Genomic DNA, 12687 nt, shown 5'->3' with positions numbered 1-12687 from the left:
TAAAACTATATTTTTAATATTTTAATATTTTTAACGCTTATATAATAACAAAGATATTTTTTTTACGGTGTACACATTTAAAACCTTGTTAAAGTTTCGTTAAAATATTGTAAAAATATTTTATAGAAAATATTTCACGTAAATTTTCGAAAAGACGAGAATTGTAGAAAGTGCCCGTTTAAAAGTACGCGATTAAAATAAATTGATAGTCACGTCGCCGTGCGATTGTCACGCCGATTTAACAAACGAAATTGAAATTAATTCGCGAGATCGTCGAATTAACATGAAGGTATAATAGCTTTCGCGAATTAAGCGAGACATATAACGCGCGTCCAATTAACGTTTCGTTAAGAGTTAATGAGCACTTTCTCTGTCACGATGCGGGAGCGTCGCGGATTTGTCTCCCCGCTGCGAGAGAAACAAAGCACCGCGGATTTGTCGCGGTGCCGCGCTAACCAGATTCTCGTTATTACGTACATACATCCTCGTATAACAAGAGGATTGCGTAATCGGGGTCAACTCTCTTTGGACCCGAGCACGACCATCCAGTTAGCGTTTTGAGGAAGAGAAAGAAGAAGAAGGAGAGAAGGGGCGGGGGAGGAGGGGAGGAAGAGCAGGGGACCATCCGCAGTGGCGTTTAAATGCGGCGCTTGATTGTCGCTCTTAACGCCAATAGGAAATGACTCACTCCTTAACGCCGCAATGATATCACTCGAGTCGTGCGACCGGGATCGAGCGATCATGCGAGAGATCATGATCCGATCGTACACGAGGTAGGTAGATAGTCGAGCGTGGGTTAAGCCTTTGGGTACTAACCAATGCCGATCCGCCATTCGCGCCGATCGTTTCGCGTTTCGCTCGTTTACGAACGTTATCCGAGCTCGCTCGCTCGCTCGCTCGCTTGCTCGCGCGAGATTGCGATTGCGTAATTGCGCCATTTGCAGGCACCGCTATCCTACTTACGAATAGCCGGCGCGTGAATGACTCCAAGATGCAAACGTTCCTCGAAAATTTCAGCATTGCGAATAGTTCGCAAGGTAACGAGGTGAGAGAAACCAACGAGTGTCCCTCTTTTGCAACCACGACTGTGTGCGTGTTGCCGAGTTATTATCATAGGAGCCAATTGCGGGATTTGCACGCGCGGCTCTATGGAGTCGATTGTATTTATAAGTATTGTCTGTAATTTAAAAGCTCATTTGTGTCCGCGCTTATAAATAATTTCTTCTCGGCAAATTACCGGAGCCGCGGAGTCGGTTTCAAAAGCGATTTTGACAGAGCTAATTTAACCGCGGGAGATCATACGGGCGAGCCCATAATTATTGGCATTAGCTTACACATCACGGGTTGCCGTGATCGGCTTTAGCGTAGCCGATTAGTATACTTTGTCCTTCGCTTTAATGCGTGCATGCGCGCGGTATAACAAGAGAATGTCCCGAAGCCACCGCGGCGGAGCAAACATAGAGATCGAGACGATTAGGAGCGCGTATGCAAGTCGATGAGTGCAAAATCGTGGACGTTTCGCTGTCGACGTAGGCGGTTCTTATAGGCGTCGGAACGTCGATTGTGCGCACCCGGTATCTGTAATTATTTAGGTCGCCGACTGCATTGAGCAACGCGAAACGAGCCGCACGTTGGGCGGCGGCACGAGACGACGGGATGGCTAAGCGTCGTCTGATAGTTTTATTGGCGCATACGTTATCCTCTCTATTAACGAGGAAAACGTGTCATTTGTTTCGCGAAGGCATTCTCGAAATCGCCGCCGCGCGCGGACGACGACGCGCGTCTCCCGAGGACGCGCTTATTCGTCCATTCGTAATTTCGCCTTAATCGCACGTCTCGCACGAGCCTCTTTTTCTTCCATCAACCTCCAAAGAAAGTAATACCCTCGCGTTCGCGCGCGTAAAGTAAACGCGCATTAAATAACGCATAAATAAAGACCGTTTTTCCGTCGCGTCGCGACGTCGCGGCGTTCCAAGGCGCCGGAGTTATTGCTGCGGGGGCACAAAGGCTGTGGCTCGTCTTAAATTATATTCCGCGATTCTTAACGAGGACCCGGCTAGGAGCACGCTAGGCGAGAAAGAGAGAAAGAGAGAGAGAGAAAGAGAGAGCGACAGCGGTAATAGCAAGTTAATAGCTAGCGCGATTTCGCGCGAGAGCCCGCCGGGCGTCGTCGTGTTTTCCTACGGCCGGTACCGATCCGCTATCTCCACGGTGGAACACTAATATCGGCAAAGATGATGGATGTCGTGTCGGGCAAACTGTTTGCGAGAAACCGTGCATCGCGCGGCCCGGTTGCATACCAGTTTCCCCGTAGCAAACTTGAAGCATTGTATCTCACCGTAGCAGAACAAACCGTCATATTGTATCCCGCTGTCATTTGCTAAACATAGTACGTAATAAGTGCAAAGCCGTACTATCTAAATCACACTCGCCTGGAAAGGAAACGTAAATAACTCTGTTGATCTTCAAACGTATCGCTCTCCCAACGCTCTCCCAACATTGAAAACATTTTCTGATTACACAATCTTAGTAATTATATACAATTATTTCAAGATTTTCAAGTGACTCGTATTTTCCCCTGTCTTTTAAGATTGAGAAAGATTATTTCGAAGAGATTCGCGAGAATTGATGGCATGTGAAAATCTACGGACAAATTATTACCGCGAGTAACCGTGTTCGCCGTAAGACACAAAGTTGCAGTCTGATCCGCTTGTTAGATTTATGACGCTTCGGAGACACCGACGCGCGAGACACGAACACCGAGAAAGCGTGTCTCCAAAGATCGCGGGTGTATATCGCAACGGAGGTGATGAGGTAAGAGGGCGATTCCGGAGTAAAAGCGGCTGCACAGGAACGTCGGGAGGAGATGTGGGAGGAGAGGAGACGAAGAGGAGGAAGGTGGATCTACATAAGAGATCATGACTCTCGGGCGCGCTAGCCGAGTTTCGCCGCGCCGAGAGTCAGAGAGGAGAAAGTTACCAGGAACTGCCTGAATCTGCCCGATTGGCAGCCTCCTTGCGCGCCTTTTCCACGGACCGGGTATTGTAGTCACGAACGTGCAAACCATAGCAGCAACAATAAATCCCTTCCACCCCGCCGCCCCTTCTCATCTCGGCACAACGAGCCTTTGTTCGCCTCTTCTCTCGGCGCGCGGGTGGTTTGTTCTACTCGCGATACTTGCTCGATACTTACTCGCTGTATTTTCAATCTTCGTTATTATTTTATTTTTGTTCCCTTTTCCCGTTTGTGGCACACGGCCGACAGAATCTTATTCTGAAAACTTCATGAAAGTAGAACAACTTCGTGTACATTCGCCACTACATACAAAGCTCGCTCGCTCGCTCGCGATATTTATCGGATTCCATTATCAGTGATTTTTGACAAAATTTTTTTATCAATTATTGAGAAAACATTTCACTCTGTGCTATTATAATATAATTCTTTTGCTTTCCGCTTTGTTAGGTACCATCACGACCCACTTTCAATTTATCATAAATTCATTTTTCATCGACAAATTATAAAGACATATTCGATTTGAGAAATATAATATGAACTACATTTTTACCGATATACATTCGCGCCATTCAATTGTAATAATGTTTATGTAATACTATATATATCGTTAATCGAATCATGTACGGTCATTGCTTAGTTGGCTAGTTGAGATCAAAGGTGTACGATCGCTCGATTCGAAATTCTGCGGTCCATAATAGCTCATTCCCGATAGTTGCTATGAGTTCACTTTTTTAATTGGCTTACTATTAATTTAACTGCTTACGTCTACGTAATTATATCCCTTTTGGAATACAACAGTAGTTTCTTTTTTACGTCATGCCTCGAAGAGCATTGCATTACACTTTGATCTCCTTGATCTCAATTTCGTGTCATTAGTCGCAATTAGTCCTGGCGATGAATTATCTATGAGTGAATAATCAGGCGCGCTTGTACACGTAACCGGGGAACATCGTCGAGTGATTACGCTTTCATGATTGAGACTCGAGCCCGAAGATTCGATTGACTCGAATTGAAGATTCGATTACTATTGAGGATTTTCGAAATCGACGATCTGTTTTCGTGCCGTGTTTTGTTGCTACCTCTTTCGAGGTATGTAATCGACAAATCGTTTCGTGGCGTTTTGTTAATGAGCTGCGATTACAGACATGCAAATTTTCTTAATTAATCCCCCCCCCTCTCCCCACGATCCGATGATTAAACTATGACTCAATCGTAATAGTGGTCGAATTACTGATCGCTACGCGGATCGCTCATCGGACTAGATACCATTATTAGTCTTTTTAATCTTTTTGGATGACTCGTTTTTATGGGGGGAGTAATAAATTATTATCGGTATACGTATCGTTCGCGCGTATCAAAGGCACTTACGTATATGTTCTAATCTCAATTTAAAAACTTGAAACTCGTATTCTCGATCGATCTGAAGAAAGCTGCTCCATTTTTGCCGCAGCTTGGCCTCCAAGACGGGGATTCATTCTCCTGCGCACACATCCGCGACTTCGCGGCGCGTAACAATGTCGATAATTAATCGATAATGTCGTCTCGCTGGTTGTAAGTAACGCCTACCCGGGCGGTGAACCGGCTCGCGGCGTCGCGATCGGACAGTTATTAATAATTACACTTTCGAGACCGGTCAGATCGGCAGATACGTCCGGACGTTCGGCTGATTTGTCAATACGCGGCGAGTGTAATGCGTTTCGCCGCCGCGCCGCCGAGGCCTGATTACGATATTTGTTCGCCCGCGAACCGATAATGCACCTCGCGATAACGAGATGTTGATTATATTGTCGTAAACGTCAGATATGACTGACGTTATTATCATTGTATACATCACAATATGTAGAAAATTTAATTTAACATGGATATTACGTATGTAACATAATAGGATTTCTTTCTTCTTTCTTAATATATTATTAGCTGTACACTTATGCATTACGTAAGCCAACTCGTGTTTATTATTGTAAATTTGTAACATAATTGTAATTGCAATCGTATAAGATATAGATATAATTTTTCTTTCGTACTTAATGATGATGATGATTATTATTATTATTATTATTGTATCTAAGTGATCGATTTCCATTTTTAATATAAATTCGTAACTAAAATACAAAATGTGTTCCAGAAATTTGGGTTAAAAAATAAAAGAAATTTTTCAAATTTTTTAAAAATATAAATTTCCAATTTATATCATTAAAATTATTGAATTATTGATCTTATATTTTGTATTGTTCTTAATTAAATAGCAACATAACTCGACGCATATGCGCCTACTCTTATCACAATGTAGCATGAAAAATGATGCGGGATAACTTGTTAAAGGATACGCCTACGTCGTAAGGAAACAGTTGCATTAATAATTCCGCTTTCGCCGTCAGATAGATCAAGATATATACCGAAATATTAGAATTGGTTTACGCATGTCGGTTAGATCCCGGTGCGGTAGTAGAGAGCTATAACTTTGATATTTATATTATAGTAACGCGACTCATAATATTCTGTGACCAGATAACCAGGCTGTATTCGAAGCAAGTAAAGACGAGAATAGTCAGAAACGTTTAATATCCCCTATGCTACTGTTGGATTATTCCTTTTGTACGATGCCGTAAATTCTCAAAACTTTTCGGTAGTAAAGTAGAAAGCGGAACTGTCGTGCTTCCATCCAATTATAAATTCTACCATACGAATTAAAAAGAATGACTCCTTGTTCGCCGAAATGGACGTGATTTTTAAATTATGAGTGTTTCGAGATTGGGGAACTTGATGGAAAAAAAGAGCAGGTAAAAAAAAATTTTACTCTTCATAATTCAAATTAGATTTTCATAAAGTACAAAAACGCACACATTCGAAATTGAAATATCAATATATCTAATATTGAATATCGAAGTCGATGTTCATAATTGCTGTCTGTTAATAATTGTACACGCGACGGTTATTAATTACTAAGATATATTGGTATGCACATATCGTTTGTCAACGTTCAACGATTAATGAGTTTGCCATGTCACATACACATTTGATATGCGTATTCTGCCAATGTAAACTCGTAATACTCTTAAACGATTGCCAGATGCTGTTCGCCTGATGTTCAATGAAACTTCGAGCTATGTTTAACGTAACATATTGCTGTATGGTCACACGCGATGATGCATATTTCGAATCTAAGCGTTTTAAGTAGAAGAACGATTTTCAAGCAAAAACGTATTGACATGTCTACAATAAATTATTTGTTAAGGTATGTGAAATTAATTGCACTATCCAATGACAAAAATTAATCGAGAATATAATCGAGAACATACATTGAAGTGCTTGAACGTTGTACTAACGAATTGCATTGAATGAAGAGTCGTGCTATGCTTTAACACGCGTATATAATCGACTAGTAAATGCAAATGATTGTAAGAGCTTTTCTACAACGGTACGTTATAAAAACGAGATGATCACGCAGAGATGAGAGAGAGAAAGAGAAAAGGAGCGCTCGTCGGACGTCTGCGTCGTCTCGCTCAACGATCGTTTTCATCGTTTCAGCCATTGTTACTAACCGGTGATTCGTGCGTGTGTAAGATTAGTCATTGATTTCAAACAGCTAAACCTATAGTTACGGACGCTCGCACGATACGGAGATTCCACGGCGTTACGTTTAACTTATGATTCGCGTAATGACATCCGAGAACGCGCGCGAGTTAAAACGTATCTTCCGTTCCAGCGGATAAACCCGGCATTTACTTCTTCCTGAAATGATATAATAACACGGCTGTCTGTCAATACATGAATGCGACCGCCGTTTTTTTTCTTCTGCGCGCGACGTAACTCGCGCCGAGCGGATGGCGCACCTACGTGACGCAAAGACTCGCCTCTACATGAACATTTTTAACTGATAATTACACGTTCGTTTTTAATAATGCAGACCAACTTGACCTCGAGACCATTCTCCCCTTCTTGGTATTTCCGTTCGTCTTAAAGAAGTATTTTAAGCGCTCAAAAATATTTCTCTTCCACACCTTCCCGGTATTATTTTAAAGATCTCCGTCCAGCTCTCTCTTACATATTTTCCTTTCCCTTAAACCTTCAGATATTATAACAAATTTAGTAACGATTATTTACAGTCGTCGATTTATTGTGCCTGTGTCTCACCATGTATCTCTTCATTTCATTTGTAATTAACTTGCTAATTGTAAAGTTAACGTAAACGCAGGTAACATTAGCCAAATAAACGTGGCATTTGATGCACATATGTATATAAGAATTATTAGAGGCATTAGGAATTTAGTCAAGTTTTGTGGTCTTTATTCGGTAATTAAAAGCGACACGCGATACATCATGTTTCTCATCCAGGATTCTTGCGTGATAGGGAGATTGGGAAGTAGCAGAATTCGAAAAAGGGACGACTTCGTGCTACCGATATAGAGAAGATAAGAGCTTTGTCTCTGATCGCAGTCGGGGTAACCCACGTGTCCCTTCCCACGTAAGCCACGATCGTGGATAATTGTTGGTTTAACTATCGCTGCGCACTCGGCTGTGTACACACGTTTCCGACGTCGGAATATCTTTTCACGCTCGTGCGTCGTGCGGCACGTATGCAATTAGAAATTTCCCTTCACCGGCTGGTTGACACTAATCACGCGGGCGTTGCTGTCTCTCTCTCTCTCTCTCTCTCTCTCTTCTATTGTCCCCCTCTCTCTCTTTCTTTGTATGTCGCACCCGCGCCTCGCTGGTCATAAGCGTGGGTGTTTGTTGTGTGTATGTGCGTCAGGAATTGCCTTAATGATTGCCGCTAAATTCCAATTACGCAACGATCAATTATATTTCTTCATCGTACGCAGCGCGCAATTTGTTGATGAATTTTTATGCATGAATTGGACGCGATTAATTGTCGAGAGTATTGCCCTTTCTAATTTTTCTGCAAAGGATTTCTCAATCTCGAAATTTATCTGATGAATTTATCTGATTTCTAATAGAATGTTAATGTTCTAGAAAATTTATTTTTCGGTAAATAAGCCAAATATATTTTCAGATATCAAATAGTCCAAAAGTTGAACAAGAAATATATCTCAAGACTTACAAAAATAATCTTTTTTGTCCATTTTATAATATTATTGTTTTTCATATAACATACAAATTCTTTTTCAACATTTTATATTACGTTTTCGATATTTTCAATATTTTTTATAATATTTATTATATCACTGTTCAAAGATCGTAAGTGTCATATCGTAAAGTGTCGAACATGAAATTAATTTTATATATCGCTGGCGTATAATTACATCAGAAATTAAACGAAAACTTTATGAAGAGGAAAATATGCGGAACGATTTCTCGCAACCTATAATTTGTGTGAAACTACACGAACATAATTACATATTTCTGTCATCAACGACAGCGCTCTTACAAATCGGCTCGCAGTTATTGATCCCGAGTTTGCTCCCGTCTATTCTCCGAGACCAAATCCAGTGGCACTACTTTCACGGCACCACCGTTAAGCGATCGTTTCCATCGCTACCATCGCCGGAGCCGAGCGGTAGCTCCATGTTATTAGGAATTTCGAAAAGAATTGCTCCGCGGTCTAATGATTCCCTCCCCTGAGGAATAATTTCCGAAAGGGAAACCGACCCTCTCTCCCTCTCTCTCTCTCTCTCTCTCTCTTTCTCTCTCTCTTTCTTTTTCGATCGCGATTTGAAAACACAGCCGATGCCAGTGCCGAGCCGATTCTCACGGATCGCTCGAGAATGACTCCTCTTTTTCGGTGGCCTCCCGCTATCTATAATAGACATTCGAATCTGTGGGTCTCCGTTTCGCCACGACGAAACAAACGAAACGGACGAAAGAAACGCGAGTAAGGGAAGAAATGACTGGCGTGGCACGCTCTAATCTCGGGCCTAGGTCTAATCGCGATGGGCCCGCGAGCACGCAACAGCGGAGAGAGGAAGGACGGAAGGGCACTGAAAGGGGGTGGGGGAGGGCTGAAGAGTCGGGGGCCGCTGCATCGGCAGCAACAGGTATCGGTTCGCGCAACGACTGTGGTATCGATGTCTCGAATGGGATACCACGACGGACGAAAATGGCATAGACGTATATTTTGACGACTGAAAATCGCCGGCTATCAGTACAAGCGCCCCCGGCTATCCCGACGGGCCACCGAAGTCCTCCCTTAGCGTTTCTCGATCTAGCACGATGTGCCCCTTACGCGGCCGAGACCGTTTCGTTCTCCGTTTAAAGATCGAGATTAACGGCACTCTCGCCGAGTCGCTCTCTATTATTTCCTAAGAGATCGAAAAGCATAACTGCACGTTCGGGGATGCTCGCTTTCGGTTTCGTTTCCGTTGCTCGCAGGTGCATTTAAAAGAAACGTGGCGTTTCGTTCGATTTCGGCCGACCGTATAACGCGCGTCGGATTCAAATTATAACACACACCGGGGCGGAACCGCGAATTTTCTGTCGATGTTCGCCAGATGGTAATGAGACGGAATTAACGAGCCGTTGTGCGTCTCTCGAAGCGAGGCGAGCGGCATTTTTCGATGGCTCCTTTTTCTTTTTTTTTTTTTTTTTCAGGAATTCCATGTCACTACCCCTCTCTTACCCCTATACACGCTTCTTATCCGCTCTCTATTTCGTCTAACTAATTTTACGGCGCGACTATTAAGCACGATCCGCGCAGCACGCATATCTAATGACCTACACGCACAGTCCGTTCTTTCTTGTCTGGGATATCGCGCAGCGCGCAATAACAACACAAATGGCAGGTACCTCGTTTCAAATGGCGAGGCCTCGACGTTAAAGTCAGGATGCACGGACGGCCACATTCCAGATGGAAATCGCCGGTGTTTCTCGTTTGTCATGCTTCCTGTCTCGGCGCGGCGCGGGTGCGTTAAGTGCGCGATAGAACCCGGCGTGCTCTTCCCCCGCGCTATGGGAATTGCTTCGAATTATGGGCAATTTGGAAAATATTAAATTCCTTCTTCCGTCACGATACAATAGGGATAATTGCGAATAATTCTTCCACTTGCCTAAATCTCTTAAATCTAATTGCCGAGGTACCAAGAACTGCTTCGGCGAACGTATGCTTATTTATGAGATTGTAATTTATGTCCGTGACACAATTACGACATTTCGTTCCAATTAAAATAATTTACTAAGGTACTTTCTAACATCATATAAATTTAACAAACACACATGTAAGTTGTAAGTTGGAGATTTCCAGGTTTCCCGCGTTTCTCATTAAACATGAGTTCCGAGCGCCGTTATAACTTACAGGTACTCTATATGTAGCCATATACATTCTCCATAGATAACATTGCGAATAACGAACGATTACTTTTAATGCGAGAGCGATAAATAAATTCCCTGTTGCAATCTCATTTATTCGGTAATTATTTCAAGCGTGTTCTTCTGTCTCACGTATAACCGTTTAGCAACGTCGATGATAAATTTAATTTGATGCTAGATCTCGTTGCAATAAAACTTAACGGTAAACTCTGCACAGACAGAAAGCGACGAATGGGAGGTAGTGAGGAGAGTGAGAGTTTGACTACGACGATGAAAGTACGGTTCGTACTCATATTGGAGACAGTAATCGATTTGTGGCAATCCGCATCGACGGATACTCGCGAGGAAATGCAAGAATCTGCGCTACTTTCTTTCCTCATTGCAGAGAACTATACGATGATTATGTGAGTGATTTCGAAATCGATTCTCGCCACCTCGTTTCTGGATGAATGACTCGGAGAATCCATGAGAAAAAATTTATCGTACTTTCTTCGTGACCATTCGAGAATCAAAGGTAAATATAGATTTAAAAATGAGCGCCGTTATAAGTTCTAATCGACCTAAATTGGTCTAATTATGAAGAATAATCATCCAATTTTATCGCGCAATATCAGGTGAAAACGTTTGGGGAAAATATAAAATTATTAGCGTATTATTCTAGACTCTTTTTTAGCTTCTTTTTCAAAGAAAAAAAAGTTAACGCGTAGGAAAAAAGTGTGAAATATCCGTTATATATCCGTTTTTGATAAGTCATATTCATATAATATTAAACGAGGAGATATTACATATCTAACGTTATCCGTTTTATTTCAGCTAGGAGAGGTGTCTACGGTTGATAAACGAGAGTTATAAGTACGATCGTATATCAGCGTTCGGGGATACTATATGATATCGCTGACGTCGTGCCTATTCTCTTATTATGTTCACACGGAAAGGATTTAGAGCGGCGATAGAGGCGTAACCGTTCCCTACTTATATTTATAAACCGCCGATTCGAGTCGATCCAATAAACTTAAGATCTAGAAATTGAGATAAATAAATTCCTAATTTCTAGAATAATTTCCGTATTACGCTTTCGGGATAATTTTTACAACAATCTCAAAGAGGCTTCGCGGAAAAATAAAACCGACAGCGATTATCCTCCTTACATCGAATCGCATTTACGTGTCGCGCGTATATCTCATACACTCGAAATATGACTGCTCGAATATAATCGTGTACCGACGAATGCAGCCCGCAACTCCCTTTCTTCGCCCGAAGTTCAATGCTTCGTGGACGACGCTTCGGGACTTTCTCTTGTGGCGCGTTGGAGGGCCGCCTTCTCTGTAGGGATTTATTAGCGAGTTTCGTAGCTCGCGCGATAAATTATGGATTTATTGGGCAAGCGGGCGGATAGCAGACGGTTTCGTGGCACGAAAAGGGGGAGAGTCGGCGAAGCACGAGGCAGAGCACGAGGGGAGGTTCTTTATCGCCATCGCGCGCCTTCGGTCGGAAGCCCCGTCGACATCGGCCGTCGGGCCGATTAGGAATGACAAAATGACAAGAGCGATCGAAAATCGGCCGTATTGACTTTAATTTAATTATATGCAGTCTCTCTCTCTCTGGCGGCGCTAATAATTCCGGGACGTCTTTCGCACACGCGATATTTCAGATCGATATATAACTTGTAGTCGACCGGTACATTTCCGCGAGACGGCACTTTAAACGTAAATCTTCTCGTTAGTCCTGTCACGGACGAAGGTGTTGCGAATTAGGTACCTGTACTATCACGATAAATTACGCGGGTTTTGTCTCTGTTCGCTTAGTTTATAGGACTTGGCTGCGCTCGAGCCCGCGGTGCACGTGAAACGAATATCATTAACGGTATTGTAATATATCTAGATGAAATATTAGCACTACTACTCCTGTGAATAGAGCAGAGGTGCTTCATTGACGGCGTGACATCTCGGTCAAAGTGAATTCACTATGTCTACTTATCGTCCGTCGATTTACGAATAAATACGAACGCTGCGTTTTCCAACATGATCTACACTCGAACGTCGTTAGTCATTAATTCAATTAATGCAAATGCCGCCCTGTCAATATTACGCGTACATATTTCAAGACCGGAATGATATAATTATCGTTTTCTTTTTCTTACATCGGAATGCATAATGAGGCGATAAGTTACGCGATAAGCGTGTCAACACTCAAAATATAGGTTTATTAAGAGTTAATATGTGGTGCGCGATGTGAAATATGTCTACATTATCCGATTCTAAAAAACTTCGGCGAAGGCGAAGGCGTTTTAATTGCAAGCGTGAAGTTGCGTAGGACCGGTACGGGTCAACTTTTGGAGATCGGAGTTTCGGCGAAATGTGCCATATATTTCATCGGGCCCTGCGTTATTAGGATTAACGGTCGCTACGT

Source organism: Pogonomyrmex barbatus, unplaced genomic scaffold, assembly GCF_055798465.1.
Source record: "Pogonomyrmex barbatus isolate J1 unplaced genomic scaffold, ASM5579846v1 scaffold4, whole genome shotgun sequence".
In the NCBI taxonomy this organism is placed as follows: Eukaryota; Metazoa; Arthropoda; class Insecta; order Hymenoptera; family Formicidae; genus Pogonomyrmex; species Pogonomyrmex barbatus.
The sequence above is the reverse complement of the archived record's forward strand: the minus strand, read 5'-3'. Positions refer to the sequence as shown.